We start from the raw sequence: 13100 nt of genomic DNA on the forward strand, positions 1-13100 counted from the left end.
CAGAGCATATGCGTTTTACCTTAATGAGACATATGTTGTCTCATATTAAATTAACTCACACTTCTTTGCTGTTATTGTGTATGCACTGTTTCAGTTGTGAATATGCTAAAATATAAAATTGAAAGAAGAAATGTAAAAGGTAAACCAAAAAAAGTCCAGAAAAATTTCAGCCATAGGAATTAAAATGATGTTCTGTAGCTGCAAAGGTAAATGACAACACCACAGTCCTGCTTGCCATTCCCTAACCAGTCTCTCCTCCCATGCAGAGGTGGGAAACATGTGAACGCCCTTCCAGCTAAGGAGAAGAACACAGGGAATACTTTGCAGTATAATTACATCTGATAACACACATAACAGTGTACAATGTTTACTCTTTTTCTCCATCCTCACACTTTGCACCTTGTATTATCCATCACAGATTTCACCCTATCTCTTGCTTTGATAAAAGTAGTGACATATGGGTCATATTTACAATCCTGTCCAAGATGAGCTGCCCTGGTGGTCACAGGGCATGAGGCAGGTGAAGTCATGGGAAGGTTTTCTCAGCTGGTGCTGCCTGCACCAACACAAACTTGCTATATGGATCACCCATGCACGGTGGCCCTTCTACCCTGGTCAGTCCCTGAATGATCAATGGACATCACCAAAAATGAGTCGACAAAAACAAACACAGGGGGTCTAATCATTTGACCTGACAAAACAAATTAAGTTCCTTAAATTAATTACTGTTACTGAAATTAGTAGAAATCATTAAAACACTTTCGACCAAGGACTGTACTACCAATTTCTCTTACAAATATCCAATAGAAATGTGATAATTCCACTTAAGACTTTGATCATGGAAGCAACCAAAGCAACTAATTAACATTGCATAGGACCTTTCAAATCCAATTTCTTGCTTAGATGGGAAAATCAACATTTTCATGTAAAAGCACTATACTTAGACCTCTAGCAGCACATACTGGACAAGAGCATGTAGCATCAGATTAGAACTCCAGTGAGAAGTGTCTGGAATGCTCCCAGCATCACAGCTCCAATTCCTTTAATATGACATAACTATATGATGTAACTCTATCCGTGTGACTTAGTTAATTGAGGTCAAACTTGAGCTGTGGTTATATCTTTTAATCCTCCATCAGCTCCAATCACTGTAACAACTCTTTTGCCATATAAATGCACCTACCTGCTATAAACTAATCCAGACACAATATAGCATCATCTTCACAGGAAAAAAAAACACATTAATCTGCTTATGGTAGAGAGTCATTTGAGCTAGACCTGTTGACTACTGGGGAAGATTCATTATAACAGTACCAAATAATACAGAGGAGGTAGCTTGCAGATTAGCTAATACACTAAGAGAGAAATACAAATGTTTTAAGATATGAGTAATCTAGAAATGAGCACAATTTGGTAACCATTTGTCAGTACCACTAAAACCAGAGGTAAGACAGAAGTGATGAGAAATTATTTTTTCTTGGTAAATATACTTCAAGGCAAAAAAAAAAACCCAAACCAAAACCAACCAAACAATAACATAAAAAAATAAAACCCAAACCAACCAAAAACCCAAACAAACAAAACCACAACAAACAAACAGACAAAAAACCAACCAATCAACCAACCAACAAACAAACAAATAAAACCTGTTAACTAAGACCGCTTTAGGATAGCCAAGAGGAAAGCTATCAAAGACACACCATTTAATCCTAGTCAGTGTATTCATGTCAAGCACATGGATGACTAACAGCTAAAAGATCTTATCAGCATTGCTAGGAACCACTAATGACTAGTTGGCCAAAAGCAAGATGTATTAGCCATAAGTGAGGCAAAGTTGATAGGAAAAAGTATTATTCTGGTTAGACCAGCCGCTGTTTGGCTGGAAAAACTAGAAAGCTTCATTTAATTATTAATCGGCTAGATAATTTCAGAGGTAGCTGTTTTTGAGGGGGCAGGTAAAGATGTTAGTGCCTGTTGTATGGAGGGGTATGCCTAGCTATTGGGATAAAAAAGAGTGGAAGGTTTGTGGAGTGTTAGGATGAAGATTATTGCACAATTTCATAAAACCAGTACTATGTTAAGTGCTTGTTCCTTAACATCCTGTAGACTCCTTTTTTTTCCCCCAAGTTTGCAGGGCCTTGGGAGCTTTTTGAGGTTTGTTTGGAAGAAGGTTGGTAGATGATTGTAGGAGCTATGAAGAATGAGCAGGAGGACAGAAAGGAGGCAGGGGAAGTGAAGAGAAACTAAAATGTTGGTTTGGCTTTCTGTGATATTATGAACTAAAAGAGATGCTCTAATTATCTAACTGAGTCATCGTTTTTCATCTTGAAGACTAAGAGATCATGAATCTTTATGGCATCATCTTGTATCTCAAAAAGGGTTCTTTACACCAGATAATGAAATGGGTTTCCACAGCACCTTATTTTACAGAAGGAAACTGAATCCAAGTTTTTTTCAATCCAAATAAATAATAAGTTAAACAGATGAAATAAACACATTTACACCACTGTAAAATCTATGCAGACAAAGCAGGTGATTTTTAGAAGAAAGAAAAATTACAGAATCTTCCTAGGAGTGGGTATGTATAAACGGATACATAGCGTGACTGTAGTTTCCATTATCAATCCATAAAAGGCTTTTCCAGTTTGAAAGTTATCCCTGCCCATGGCAGGGGGTTGAACTAGATGACCTTTAAAGGTTCTTTCCAACCTAAACCATTCTATGATTCCATGATCCTATGTTCTGGGTAAGTACCTTTCCTTAACCTGTATTTACATTTGAAAATTCCATATAGTACACTCATTTGTCTGATTGGAAAAGGGAAGTAACCAAATGCACTAGAAATTGTTTACCATCCTAAAATTGTTACCTGCCTTTCTTTGCTGCTGGAGATGGTGAAATACTTGGAAGTGAAACACAAGTTGATAGTCACAGAAATGAGCTTTCTCGTCTTATTTCAGAGGTCTGGTAGCAGTCTGACAGTGCCATTTCCTTAATGAAAGTGGCTCCAGACAAAAGTAAACAAATCTAAGTAGAAATTAGGCACTGTTTCTAAAACATAATAACTTCTTTTGAAGTAATTGTGAAGTAATTTTCACTCATTATCGTAAAAACAGTACATTAATGTTAGTAAAGGATAAACCTTTTGAATGGAGATGCCTAGCAGAATGGAAGAACTCAAAGATGTGCTTTCTTATATCTGCAGTCTATTTTCATTATCTACCAAACAGTTAGATGGAGGCAACGCTCGTTTAGTGGCGCAATTAGTAGTTATGTAATCAACAGCTGTTACAAAGTCAAAGATTTAGAAAACCTATTTAGAAAAACAGATGTGATATGCAGCTAAAATTCTCAGACTGCAGTAGTTTAGAGGAATTCTCAATCAGTAGTCCATTCATGAGTTGCTTTCTGGAGGATGTGTTAAACAAAGATTATTTTGGTTACTACATACTTAGTCATACAAGTCTGTCTAGAAAACTCATATCAGTCTAATTGTTTACAGGTTCCAAATATGAACAAAATACCTCACAATTCTTTTTTCTTTTTGATTATAAAGATTGTATCAGATTATTGCCTAGACATCATAGTGCCAGAGCTGGAAGAAGCTTTTTTCAAGTGAAGAAGAGAGGCCATTTCATGCTACCAAAAATCATGTTCTCTGGGCATTACTGTTCAGAGATGACAACTCAGGATGTGCTTTGTACGTGTGACTTGGACCATTCGGAGACCCATTATTCAACAGCAGAGTTTTCTATGAGAGGCAATTGGAACTGAAAGACTAGAGAAGTGCGCTGTAGGAAATACAATGACAGTATTTTTGCAAGATATATCCAGGATGAAGCAACTGGAAGTACAGATCAAGAGATTTTAAGAGCATCAGTGTAAATATTTATTTAACCTTACTTGAAAGGTGCCTCTATGGCATACAGCTAGGAGTTCCTGTCTAGTACTTTCACAGACATTGTCTCTTAAGATCCACATTTGCCTGAATCATCCTAAGTGAATAATGGTACAGCATACCTTACATTTTTGAACAGGATAAACTTCGGGGCCATTTTCTACTGTTGTCATAAGTGCTTCATCACTGCAGCACTGCGAATGCACAGAATTGTCCCAGATAGTGAAGACCCAGCAGCTCCAAACACATGCATATTCTGCCCTTACTAACTCTCAAGAGGCAAGTATTGAAATGAAATTATCTTAGTGAAATTAAGCTGAAAAGTAAGTACATCAAACTATCTGTAAATGTAGGTTTGGAGGGAGAGATACTTAAATATGAAAAACATGTTCTTAATTAAAACATTTACAGAAGGATTGGGTAACAGCAATATAGAAGAGTTCAAGTAGAAACAGACTTCCTGCATTGCCAAACGTATTTCACGGTCTGCTACGTGTTGGAGAAAGTCTCCTCGTTCAGATGTTATCTCTGTTCTCATATTGCTTTGCAATTTTGATTTCTCTTCCAATTCTTTCATTCCCCTCAGAAAGAAAAGTGAGATTTAGCGCCTGGATCTGAAATTGCTTCTTGGCCAGTCCCAGATGGGAAATCTATGTCAGGCTGTTGCTTCCTGGTGATTTCCACAGGCTCTTGCTGGCTGCCAGTGCCTCTTCTGGTGCCCTTCCACCTGAGGTGCTGGGAGCCTCCAGAGGGATCTGAGCTCCCTGGCCCCCCAGTGCCTGGTGTCGGTGGGAGCCTCTTCCCCACACCAGGCTCGGTGTCCCTGGGGAACACTGTGCTGGCACCTCCTGGGTTTGTTCCCACTGTTGTCCATGGGAAGAGGGCCTGGGCTCAGAGGCAGAAGGCTCTGAGGAGCCTGAGGGAAAGCATGAAATCCATGCTCTGCCTTAAATCAGATCCCTTCAAGCACTCCAGTTCAGGCACCTGAGTGAGGATGTCTTGCCAGAGCCTCTGCTGGGCTTGCACTGAAGCAGCTGTGATGTGGCTGCTCAGGCCCTCCAGGGCAGCTCTGGAGTGAGGAATTGATTTGCTGTGAAACAATTCATTTACTCAGTGTGAAGAAATAATTCTGGTACCAGAGGCCCCCATGCATTGGCTGTGATGTTTTCAGGCTTCTTTGTATGTAGTGATGAAGTGTACTTTTTCAAAAAAATAGCATAGGGACATTTGCTGGGGTTTCCAGGAGATGTCAGAGCAGGGCTGTGAGACGGGTGTGAAGCAAGAAGGCTCTTGAGATGGATGGCAAGAAGTGCAGGGAAAGGGCTACAGCCAGCACTTGGGTTATGTGTGTCAGGTTTGTAAAATGGAGTTACACAGTTCTGTCCCAGCCTCTGCTGGCCATGAGGGCAAGAGCTGCTCTGGTGTCGAGGGTTTAGATTGCGGGGTGACAATAAAACCATGGCAGATGTATTGTTAACCTCCTTTCCTCCCCCAACTCCCCCTTTTGCCCCTCCCTCTCCCTCCATCCCACTAAGGACAGGTGATCAGGAGGAAAAGAAGGACAGAAAGAAGGGAGCTGAAAAAATTAAAAATGTTTTACTAATGCTACTAATAAGAATGGAGAAAATAATACAAAATATACAAAACCAATCTTGAAAGTCTCAACAACTGCAGAGCTGGCACCTGAAGTCCTGGATTGGACTGTGCAGCCAACTGGAGCTGGATTCAGTCTCTCACTAGGCCTCAGTTCGCAGGGACGACAAGCAAGGTCCTCTCCTAATGTCGGCCATAAGCAAAAAGGACGAAAAAAGGCAAAAGGGAAAAGGGAAGGCAAAAGGGACAAGATCCTCATGATCTCCCACTTTTATATGAAGTATTCACGTGAATGGAATGTTATACACAGTTGGTCAGTTTCTTGGTCACCTGTTTCTCATTGCCCCTCTCCATGCTTATCAATAACTTAGCATTCCATTGCTATGTTTACCAAAACATGTATCTGGTTCTCCAGCTAATATGAAGGCTTCAGATGACAGGCAAATTCACTAAAAGAGAAACTTGTTTTTTAACAAAACCAGGACACCTGGTCAAGCTGCAGGTGCCTGGTTTCAGGCAAAGTGGGGCTGGTGTTGTGCTGGAGGCTCCTGCTACAACTTCCAAGTGTCATTTTCTTGTCTCCATGATGCCCAAGTTGTCTTTCAAGTACAGAAGCTGGTGCTGGAAGTGCAAGCCACTGCTCTGTGGTGACATATGAGGCCAGTAGGAAGCAACCTGTGCTCCCAGGCCACCAGGTGCTTTGTGAGCCACCTCTACATGGTCAGATCCAGAGGCACAGGGGCTGATGCCATCAGTGCGAAGAGTTAAGTCCTTCACTGCACCTTGGATGATTCTAGTAGTCTCAGCTGAAGGCTGTTTGTGGTTTTTTTCTGTTAGTTTGGGCATTTCATTCCTGTGACCCAAGTCCCCCTCACCAAACACACTTTGGCCATGTGGCTATGCAGGGCAAGCTCATTGCCAAACTCCCTAGGGACCAAACGTACTCCATAGTGCTTCGATCTGGGACATCAGCAAGTGCTGTGAGGCTTGGGACATTTTGAAGTCTGGGTTGGTCAGCAGAGCAGAGAGCAGAGGGACAGAGTGGGCAGCTAGTGACCCACCAGTGGTTTGGCCAGCAGTAGCTAACATCCCTCAAACTTTTCCAATTACTCTTTGAATCAAAGCTCTTCTGGGGTTGATTGTTCACTCTGGGAGCCAAGGACAACTTCAAGCCCCAGGCTGCCCTGCTCTGAGGGCAAGGGAACACATGGGGCTGGGAGCACCCGTGGTGACATCCCTACATGGTGACATCCCCATGTGCCTCCAGCAGTCCAGTGAGCCTGGAACACTCAGAGGTGTCTTCTACCACCAACACTGGGGCTTGGCTGCTGGTCTGGACTTGGGGTGGAAAGGGCGCACAGAGACCCAGACACCACTCGAGGTGCAAGGCACGAGATTCTTCTTCATTTCCTTTTTATTTAAAGTTCTGTTAAAAAATCAATAGTGAAATTAAGTAATCATCCATTGTTAATTATACCTTGTCACATTTCTAGCTGTGCTGATGTGATCTGATTTGCCTCTAGCCTTGGCTTCAGACAGTTGGGTGCACCTACACACTCTGTTATTCCCACGCATGTGTTTTTTTCCCTGAATTGGGCATGATGACAGTGTTTTCAGCTTCAGAACAAAGCTAACAATCTTCCCCATTTTTTCATTTCTTTTGGTGTGAAAGAAGGTGGTAATAAGGATTTTAACTGGGAGATGTCAAGGTGTCTAGGGCAGGGTGTCTAGGGCAGGACAAGAGGCTGGACTGATAAACCAGATTTCAGAATTGCTTTTGTGAGCCAGCAACTGCAGTGCTGCACTTCTGCTCAACTAGTGCAGCAAGCCAAGGCCAGGAATTATTTCAGGCCTACTTTTGCAATTCCCCTGATCTTACTAAGGAAATAATGAAGATTTTCTTTTCCCCTTTTCTGGTCTTCAGGAGAGACTTAGGGGATATTTGACTTCCACTGGTGAAGCCCCTCTCGGCTCCTGAAGTTTGTAACGGTCAGCATTGGGAAGGGAGGAATCCTTTTCTGTGGTGTGTCTGTCACAGAGGAAACACCTTCCTCCTGCTTAATGTGGATGTTATGCAAAGATTTATCTGTAGGGGAGACACTTTTCTGCACTGACCATTTATCCTTAATTTCTACATCTTACACACATGCATACCCTGACACCTGGGTATTTTCTTTCTTAGCAGTAGATGCTACATTTGGCTTGGAGGTCAGGTGCCAATGTTTTATAAAAGAGAGGGCTATTTTATGTGTATGCCAGTACTCTCCACAGAATGGAAATCATCCTCACTTTAAAAGTACCGCACTTGCAAAAATTTATGTTCTTCATCAGACACATAAAGTCTGTCTGATGCTTTTACAAAAAGCCAAAGGAAGTACAAGTATGGATGTTAGTGAAGCCTGACTTCGCCCTTGACACAAAGCTGTGATTCATGACAAGGAAGATGGGTGCTTGATCAAACCATGTTGGCTCTGGGGCAGAGTGTTTGCACCTCAGTTGTTCAAAACGTTCTTCTCACATGAAATGGTCGGTTATTTTGCTGTGACTATTGGCTGTATACCTGTGTAGTATAAACAATAGCTTTTGTCACAGGCATACCAATATGCAGGGAACCATTTATCATCTAAAATCTCCCTGCTGAGCAATACAGCCTGGCTGTGAATCCCGATGCACCTGGGTTCCTGTCAGAGCTTCTGTAAGGTCCAGGATGATTTTAGTCTGATTCTGTCCAGACTTGCTCATATCATTCTGTGGTTCTTGCAGCACACAGCTGGTGTGGACATCAGGGGCTGCCTGAAAATCATGTAGTATTTTTTAAGGCTGCAGGCAGATGACTATGCCCTGACCTGCCTTTGAGCTAACTGAACGGGACAAAAGAAACCGCTGGGCATGACATGAGCAGTTGCCAGACATGACAGCTACCAATGTGAGAAGCCAACAAAAGTTAAATATAGCGCTGTGAGGAATGGATGGATTTCACAGACAGTTAAAAGTGAATTGTGTGAGGAATAACCAGACTTCACAGATAACTCTAAGGGAGGGTTTGGGACCTTCTGTGTGGTGGAACCTTGCAAGGCCTACAGTGTCTATGAAGAGTACCAGCAATGTCATATAAGATCAAAATTATCTATGTATCATTATTAGAAATACAGAATTTGGGTATGGATGTAGCCAAATTTGAATTGAGGGGGAAAAGGTAACTAGGGGTAGCTTGTTTATCTAGGGTGGAGAAAGGAGGATTGAAACATGGGAAAAATGCTAATAGATGTGAATTACTTAATCACAGCTGTCCATGGATACCTGCCCTTTATCACTACAGCCTGGAGTAGGACAATTAGCCAAACCTGTTGTTCTGATCATATGACGCATGTCTAACTTGTTTCCAGAGTCAGGAGGCCCAGGGTACGTGCAGTTGCCAGCAAGAGAACACCCAGGATGGACAAACCGGGGATCCCAGCATCATCATGTCGGTATCTGTTCCAGATCTGATGGTATCAACAACTCCCTGTCAGCCTAACATCAGTATTCATGATACAAATGTTGATTACATACCTCATTACAGGTTGATTGCTCTGATTCAAAATGCTTTGTGTGTATTACTGACTCATCTTGGAAAGTTCCTTGTTACTGAGCCAAGATATAATGGGGAGAGCAATGACAGTCTCCAGACAGGTGGTGTAGAATGCAACCTACAGTTGTCTCTTTGAGGACTCTAGACACAGAAATGCACTGAGAAGCTTGAATGGTTTTTACATCACTTCCTTTGGATACTCATTTGTGACTCCAGCTAATCTAAACTCTACCAAACCCCCGGACAATGAGAGTGACAGACTACATGATGAACAAGGATTCAGAAATTACCTGCTCACATTTACCCTTCTGATTCCTCTCAGCAATCTTTGATTTCACAAGTTTGCTAGCTTAGAGAAGTTTTGCCTTAGTCAGTAGAAAAAAGTGCTGGAGAGCTATAAAAAAATCGAAGTCCTACACCATGAAGATTTTGTACTGAACACTTGGGTCATACAGCATATTGTGTGCTTGGTATGCGTTTGTTACTGCTCCCTGTATCATGTGTTCTCCTCACAGCACTCCGTGTCTGGCCAGCCAATCTTCCTCATTGCCTACCTGCTTGACATAAAATGAGCATTGAAGGGGGAGGATGGGCCTGTCTTGTCTCAAATATATTGTTTGTAAATGGGAATGTAAGAGTGTAGTTCAGCGAGAGATTCCTTGAATAAGTTTCTTCACATGTTTTTCATTCAACTCCTGGGCCTCCACCAGCCCAAAATAATTCTGTTCCCAGAGTTCCAGCTTCTCTGCCTGCAGTTCTTGAGGTTCACCAGGAGGTGAAGTCTGTACCAGCTCTTACCCACTTGTCCCTTGTCTTCCTTTGAGTTCTGGCCTGGGCTGTGTGGTGCACTATGGTTCCCATTTGGGTATAGACTCCATTCAGCATTAATTGAGATTGAGATAAAAAAGGGGTTGATAATGATGAGAACTGGAGTTCAGGAGGTCCAAAGTACATTCCCACCTTAGCCAGCGATTTTTTCTGCAATCTTGGGCATAGACTTTAAGCTAAGCTGTCTGCAAAACTGAGGTAACATATGCCTGCCTTCCTGGAACCCTGATGATATAGAAATAGCACAATAATGAGAGTCATCTTTACACCTTTAAGAGCAATGTTGGATAGTCTGGACTCTTCCTTATGTGTCACATTAAATGTCACCCTTTGAATACAAAATTGCTAGCAAAACTCCCTGCAATCATCTGAGTCAGCTTTGCTTGTTCGAACGAATTCCTCTGGATGGTGGATTAAATACAGCTCATTTTATCAGGCTTTCATAGGCTTTCTGACAGGATAGTTAACAGCAGCACACACAAAGCATTAGTAGGTTTTACATGACTCTCTTTGTGCACAATTGTAATGATGAAACATTTTCATTTGAAGACCTGAGGACTAAGTCTGTTGGATGCTAATAAAATTAATTGAACAGGGTAAATAAAATCTCAGGGAGGGCAAGACCTTTCCTTCTGGCAAGTACAGGTATTCTGCAAGTGAGATGTGCTGTTCTGACAGGGGAACAGGAGCAATGAAGTGAAAAAGGCTGTTGTTTTCCAGGCAGAGAATGGTCTGGTCCTTGTTCTCCAGCCACTTTGTCATATCTGCAGCAGACAGAAGCGTCTTGAAGCCCTCCAGCTCTCCCATCTCAGTATGCTCCATTCTTACTGGCATATCTTACTGCCAGTAACGAGCCATGTGGAACAGAAAGTTCACTCCTGTCTCTGCTACACTTGGTGTTTTTCTTTCACAGGTCAAGTAACATAAATTCCACAGATATTTTTGCTGTGATTTCTTGGGCTGTTGCATTAATGAGGACGTATTAATGCTGAGGAAGAAATGCTTATAGTATGAGCTTTAGGTTCAGGATGTACTTCTCATTACAGTAATTGATGGCTGACAATGCTGGCAGGGTAAGTTCTACAGTTCAGTCTCACAATGAGTTCATTATTCTGCCATTCAGGATATTGGATAAATTGTTGTCACCATTTTTAGCTCAGGAGAAGATTAGCCTCCTCAAGAGTCTGGCACCTTCATACCTGATGTGAGACATGGATGCAAAAATATGACAGGTTAGTGTTGATGGGAATTGAATGTGTGGCAGGATGGAGTAGGTCTCTGATCTCTACTAATGTCCTGCAAAGGACAGCAAAATTATTTCTGCCATGCAAGTACCAGGAAGATGGCAGAAGCACAGGCATCATGAATAAATGAACAAAGGAAATGTAACACACAGGAACTAAAAAAAAAAAAAAAAATATTTTTTAAAATCCTAGTTTCTTAAAAAGCCTGCAGTCATGCACTCTCACTCGTTCTATCTCTGATTTTGTGTACCTCTGTTGATTTTACCCTTTCGTCCCATCAATAGCTTTTAACTCTTGGTGTTTTTTAGAGGAGATGAGATCTCAAGAGTGCCTGTCAAGAGTCCTCAAGGTAAAGGAGAGGCCCTGTTCCCCTTATTACAGTAAAAGACGAGCTCAGTGCTTATTCAACAGAAAGGTTTCCACGTGGGAGGGAGATAAAAAAGGACAGAGTGGATGAATGCCCAGATTGTGGAAGTGCTTCAGTTAACGATTGCATGAAATCACAGCTAATTATTATCAACATGCTTAACACTTTTTGCAGCCCATGCTATCTTCTTATTAGCAAGCATGGAATATATTCTTTAGCAGCAATTAATAAGATCAGATAATACATACACAATTTAATTCTAAGGCTGTTGAACTGACAAGATGAAGGTATAAGCTTCTGGAGGGGGAAAGGATGAGAAGAGGAAAAGGAGGTTAACAAGTTATTTTAAGACTGTAGGCCTCATATTAAATTTGTTATTTACATTCTTGCTTGATAAGAATGATAAGAGTTGTTTACATTACTTAGGGGTGCCACACCCCAGCATTACAAGGGCTGCCAGGAAGATTTAGAAGAAGAGTGCTTCATGGATGAACTGCACCTCCAAAGGTTCAAACTGTTAGCTGGAGGGTATGCTAAGGGGTATGTGATCTATGGGTCCGTGCAGCTGTGTAGTGGTTTTGAGGGATGTGTGGCATCCAAGTAGTTGACTTTGTAGTCTGAAGAAGGATTTGGATGCTTTTGAACTGCATCTAAATATTATTCCTGCACAGATGTGTGGTTTCAGAAAGTTCAGAGAAGCAGTTTACCTTTGAAGAGCTTTAAAACCAAACTGTCAGGTGTACTTTTTCCATAACTTACCCATGTCCTCAAAGTGTTCTAGATATTCTGCAGATAGGTAAGAGGACCAGGGGGATGATTCAGCAATCTTCATTCACATTAGCAGCCTCAACAGTAAGGCTTACTCTTCTCTGAGGGTTTTATGATCTCCTTAGAGAAGGGCCAGCTAAAGAAAGGAATACAACAAAGTGGTGGTGCAGGAAAGCTTAGCAGTGTCTCCCTCAGTCAACATCTTCTAGTTTGATCTCACTTTGCTGTTAATTTTTATATTTATATTTGGCATCTTTCTGAAGTGCTTCTTGTCACAATGGAAGCACAACTCATGTTAATTAATGAGAGGAGCTCTTGAAAAACTTGTCCTTGAAGTTGTTTTGGCTGAACAAAAATTATGTGCATAATCACTATTAGACTTGATGATTGACTTGATCTTTCTATTACACCGATGAAAACTACATGGCAGAAAATCTTAGCCTTGTACAACTGCATTGCCACATACACATACTGCTAAGTAGCCGAGCATCATCTCCTTGACTTGGCCGTCTGTCACTGAGTGCATTGAAATATCTTAGGTAGCCCACAACAGCTTCAGCATGACAGAAAAAAACCCCTTCCTGTTGATGTAGAATCTCTGTCAGGCACAGAATTAGGGTATGATGCTGTGAATCACCACAGCACAGCTGGAGAACCCGTATGTTCAAAACCTCTGGTGACTTCTCATACTCATCTGCAACCATCCAATAAGCACAAATGTAAATAGCCCTCTTTCTAACCTCAGATAACAACTCATGCTGCTCACTGTGGGATGCTGTCCCCCTGGCCACACACCACCTCCCAGGTTCCAAGAGACGGTGAGTCTTCTTC

This window comes from Streptopelia decaocto, assembly GCF_964273445.1.
Source record: "Streptopelia decaocto genome assembly, chromosome: 2".
Classification (NCBI taxonomy): domain Eukaryota; kingdom Metazoa; phylum Chordata; class Aves; order Columbiformes; family Columbidae; genus Streptopelia; species Streptopelia decaocto.